This window comes from Stegastes partitus, unplaced genomic scaffold, assembly GCF_000690725.1.
Source record: "Stegastes partitus isolate 25-593 unplaced genomic scaffold, Stegastes_partitus-1.0.2 Scaffold731, whole genome shotgun sequence".
Taxonomy (NCBI): Eukaryota; Metazoa; Chordata; class Actinopteri; family Pomacentridae; genus Stegastes; species Stegastes partitus.
The window spans coordinates 218,585-224,069 of record NW_007578462.1 but is presented as its reverse complement, the minus strand read 5'-3'; the positions used below and the strand labels follow the sequence as shown (position 1 = coordinate 224,069).

Sequence of the window (5,485 nt, the reverse complement as noted above, 5' to 3'; positions counted from 1 at the left end):
GCATCTGATCTGCATAACATCCAAGCATCCCACTGACATCTGATTGATTGTTTCCTGACAGTTGTTGCTGTTTTGTTTTGATAAAGATGAAATTTAAAAATAATTTTAAAATAATAGGTGAATGAAGAATCTCTGAAGGCCTTCATGAAACCCAGCTGAGGCTGAAAGGTGTCGTCAGAGTGCAGACTTTAACCCTTTAAAAGGAGAACACTGAATCATGATGATGGGAGGAATGCTCACCACACCTGTCGCTGTAGCTGTAGCTGATACAGCACCTTGGCATGAGGCAGATAGAGCGGACTGTTGGGTCATAAACACTGACTTCACATCGCTCCGCCACCTCGCTAACGGATGCCTTCAGATGTAAGTGACTGACATAACGGTTCTCTGTGACGCCTCACACACCGCAGCCTCCATTTGTCCAGAGTTTTATTCTAGTTAGCAGCTGGCAGTCGTTAGCGGGCCGACAGTTTTAGGCATTTTCATCAGCTGCAGCGCTCTGTGCTTGGTTATCCCTGTCTGGTCCCAGTTTAACATATGCTGACGTACGGCCTGGTTTATCTGGTAGAAGGTTCTGTTAGCTGCACTTTCAGCTGCATCTCTGGATTGTAAATGCACAGCAGCATTGGTCTTTCACTTTTAAACCACAATGACCTTCATAATGAGACGAGATTAGGATCATTGCTTCATATTAGAGCTGATCACTCGTCTTATTGTGATCCTCTGGTATGCCTCACTGCCAGCCGCTGATTCCACTCACCTGTGCTGTAGACTCACCACACCTCCTCCAGCCCATCACCTCCAGCCCTTCACCTCCACCCCGTCACCTCCAGCCCGTCACCTCCACCCCTTCACCTCCACCCCGTCACCTCTAGCCCATCACCTCCACCCCTTCACCTCCAGCCCGTCACCTCCAGCCCTTCACCTCCAGCCCGTCACCTCCAGCCCGTCACCTCCAGCCCGTCACCTCCAGCCCATCACCTCCAGCCCTTCACCTCCAGCCCATCACCTCCAGCCCTTCACCTCCAGCCCTTCACCTCCACCTCCGTAGATCAACACGAGGTCCTGAAGGTGTGAAGGAACTGTCCTGTGTTGGTGTTCTACCAGAGAGCAGGATGTGTTGGAGCTGAGGCACACAGTGAAACTGATGTTGAGCTTCACCTTGACTTTCTTTTGCAGACTGGAAGGCTTTTGAACAGTCTAACTATTGAAGGGTCCTTCATCTGTATTCTTGCTCTTAAATCTATTTTTGTTCCTTTACAAGATCGTATGTGTGCCAAGCTTGTGTTCTGATGAAAGCAGTACATGTGGATCTTATCAGTTATCCTGACTGAACATCTCTATTGCCAGAAGTTTATCATTTTTTCACCATGTTGAACAGTTTATGAGCGTGTTTATTTTGCATCATAACAAAAAGCTGAAATACAGTAAAGGCATGAATAGAAAGGCTGGTATAAAGTCAGGGCGTCTACATTCAGCTTCACACGTGACCATGTGTTCTCCTGACAGGTCCAATATGGTAAAACTGCTGCCTTCAGAAGTGTCTCGTTCCCATCGTTCCGTCAGCTGACTGGATGAGGTTTACTCTTTCAACGGTAAAGTCTCATTGCATCCTTTTCTTCTTCAACGTTCAGGGCACACGGCTGGAGCATTGTTTACTATTATATCTCTACATCATGGAAGCGGTCATTATTTCACATTTTCTTTTGTGTAATTTGTGTAAATCTGGGCTGCATTTGGACGTGTAATTGGGGCTGTTAAGGTTCGGAGCATTATGAATATGATGACTTCAGTACAAGCCTTTCCTTTGATCCACCAACTGATCTGAGCCCATCTAAGCTCTAATAAAAGGCTGATATCGGCTCCATATATGGGTTTAATTCGGAGCCACACACAGTCCACACGCAGCCATTCACAGGCAGACATCTGCCAGGCTGTGTAATAACTGGGATTAGACAACATCTGGTTAGCGGAGATAGAACAGACCTAATGGAAAACAACAACACTGAATTTATCATGGTTTCTAACGACATCCACTTTGACAATGGAGCTCTGTGCCGGAGCTGGGAGCCAGTTGGTCAGTCGGTGACGAATGGAGCCTCTGGCCTCAAGGCTGTAGGTCTGACGGCAAACAAGAGAGCCTCTCTTCAGCAGACGCTTTATTCCTCCTCACGCTTGGTCAGCGAGCTGCTGCTGTGGGCAGATGCCATTAAAAGTGTTTCTAGTGATAAGCAAGTGACACAACATCTCCACAGTTAAATACGGTACCGGTGCATTAAATGACTCATTACACATTACTCACTTTAAAATAAGTAACACTTGCTTTTTCTCAAAACATAAATGAATCAATTCACTGTTTTTAATCACACCTTTGATGCTGTTTGGACATATGACATAGAAACTGAACATCTTTTTCCTCCAAGCCCTCTTTTATCTGATCATTTGAACTTAGAATGAAGGACCACAGAACATTCACCAGGATGCTCCATTACCGTAGATGTTTGTCTGATAATATGGAAACTACATTTAAGGAAACGATTCCATTATTGACTTTAATGCCATCCCAATGGAGAGCAGCTCCTCCATCATTAGTCCCACACAGGTGGATGATCTTGTCTCACTGCGTACATCACCTGAAGCTGCTGCCCCTCTGAACAACAGGGCGATGGATCACAGAAGAGTCACTCCATGGTATAATTCAGAAATGTGGTATTATTCACATTGTCCTGAATAAGTAATAATAAATACAGTGCAATACTTAGATATAATGCATCAACCCAAGGCCTGTACACGGCTGTACGTGAACAGAATCTATAAAGCAAAGAAGCAGCTCTGGTTCGGGGTGGTGGTGGTACAGCACAGAGAGGGGAATTCCAGTTAAAAATAATTTCAAAACTCTAGCCAACCCTTAAAAATGTTGTGGTACAACAATGAAAAGGGAGAGGCATCGGTGGACTGGTAGCTTCCTGTTAGAAAGGCTTCATCTGGCTGCACTTCAGCAGGAGGTCAGGGGGTCGGCCGGGGCTGTAGGAAGGACCTGGAGCTGTATCTGGTCTCACACAGGTTAGGAAGAGCAGTTTTATTAAATCAAAATGGACTGCACTGTTGTGACGATGGACAAAACCCTTTACAGTGTTCACACATTCACACATGCACACACTCATACACTCGGTGCATGGTGCTCATAGACAGCACAAACACAGAGATCAGTACATATTGGTGCAACTATCTGTTCTCCATGGTTATATGTTCTTACACACACACACACACACACACTAGGTGTATTTAGAATCTTGTCAAAGCAGCTCATGGTGTTCACATGTTTTACATAACAGAGAGTTTTGAGTCTTCAGAGCTTCTATCAGTCTTTCAGTTCTGTCACTTTGTTCTGTCATCAGATTGTGAACAGACGTGATGATGTGTAATCCTGGTGTCCAACACTTGTCTTTTCTGTGGGACAGGAAACCAGTGGTGCAGGAATAACCACGGCTTGAATTCCTTCAGTAAATAGAGTAAATGGTAAATCACAAATTCTACATTTTGTGCGTCAACATGCAGGTTAAAATGAGACCTTCTAACACGCTAGAACTTGTTTTGACCAGCCATCTAGCCCACATGGTGCTATGAACTGTCAGAACACAGACATTTAGTGTGTTTATAATGCTATAAATCATACCCATCATACTGAAACTATGACGCTGGTTACAACAGACAGATTTAATCTTCAGATTGTGACACCTGGAGGGGATTTTTTTTTTACAGTTTTGAAGCTCAAATGTGTTGTTCAGCCCTGAAAATGTCATGTGTCTGTCTGCTACTGACTAATGGAGATATGAGGGCTCAATAAATGCTGGAACAAGGAATCATAGTATGAAGGTAACAGTGAATATTTTAAAGTTGCTGAACCCAGCTGATTCTGAGGAGGTCAGGTGGGAACTTCCTTCAGATTGAATTGGCTTTCATATGGGATGTAAAGTCTCACATAACGTTTAATTGAAGCTTTGCTGTGACTGTATGTTGGATGACGGGGCAGCTACCAACATACTGTGATCCTATGCTGCAATAGAATAAAACAAGGGCTTTATGTTACAGTAAAGTAGGTGAATGAATGTTGTGTTACGGTATCTAAAGAATAATACACTCATGTGCCATGGAGCAGCTTGTTACCTCAGAACAAGAGACAGAATCAGATGTTGAATTAAGACAGACACCAGTGTGTTCTGTTTCAGTAGCCGTAGTCGTACCACGCCATGTGTTTACCTCAGAGGAGGACCTCAGCACATTAGTCCATGATTCTTTCTGCTCTGCTGCCAGAGGACGCTCTCTCCGTGGCCCCTCGCTATTCACGCCTGTCGACAGCATGACGTGGCCACATGGGGCCAAAGTGCTGACTCCAGCCACCGGCATCCTCCTCACTCATGACCTTTGACTCATTACAAAAGAGGGTGTCTCCGCGGACAGAGATTTCCCTGCTGCTCGACGGCTGTGCACCACAAAAAGCCGCCTGGCCCTGTTGACACGGAGATTAATGGGACAATGAGGGGACAGACTGGGAGGCCCCCGTGGAACACAACGCTTCCTGCTGCTGGATGAGTATATTGGAGGAGCTCAGTAACTGTCTTCAGTGAATGGTTGTGTTCTCATGCTGAAACTTGGACAGCAGTCCAACCGGCCCTATTAAAGACAAGTCCAGATTTGGCTAAATTAGTTTTGTCCTTTTACTTTTTACCAGCAAAGCAATGAGACATGTTCTACGAATGAAAACAAGACAATAAGACGAAGAAACACGACTAGAAGATGACAGTAAAACAAAGTGCAGTGATGAAGAAATTGTCCCAAATTCAAGCTGATTAAAGGCAGCAGCCAACAGAAGGGTCATCAGCTAATTTTCCAGGAGTTTGTTTCTAGATAAACGGAGCCTGTTTGGTTTGACTCTGTGGATAGTGAGTGGACGTCCCAGACCAGCGGAGCACCAGAACACTGGTCCACTAGGCCCGGTACCATTCAGTGCTCTGAAAAGTGAGAAAACCTTTAAATAAAGTCATTCCTAAACACAGCAACCAGCGTAAGAGTGTGAGAACGGCACTGAAGAGAGCCGCCGTCTCAGTGCCAGACCCGTAAAGGCAACCTAGCCATGGTGGAGTCTACTGAGGCCTGCTGGGACTTCAGTCTGCATGTTCTTGATCTGCTGCTGTGCCGATAAAAGCTGACTGTGATTATCTCAAAGTGGACGTTAAGATTTAGAGTTCATGACTGCAAGGAGATTTCTGGTCTATGGTCGGTAACTGATAAATAACTTTCATCCAAATAAAACAATTATTTAGACGAGTTTGAGCCCACAAGTTTCAGTCAAGGAAGCATTTTATGCATGGGGATTATCATCCTTCTGGAGTTGTTGTCACTCCATATAAAGGTTGAAATGTCTCTATCTTAACACGACATGAATAAATTGTTGAAATATGAATGAATTCTGTAGGTTCAGATT

At 44.8% G+C, this 5,485-nt stretch overlaps 1 protein-coding gene across 1 annotated transcript in view; it reads left to right on the top strand.

Moving 5' to 3' along the window:
• The first annotated feature begins 440 nt into the window (after positions 1-440).
• Positions 441-5,485, top strand: part of reck (reversion-inducing-cysteine-rich protein with kazal motifs) — a 77,695-nt gene continuing 72,650 nt past the window's right edge. The window contains exon 1 of the mRNA XM_008291299.1: positions 441-451. The gene's annotated coding sequence lies outside the window, so the exon portion shown is untranslated. The remainder of the gene's footprint in view (positions 452-5,485) is intronic.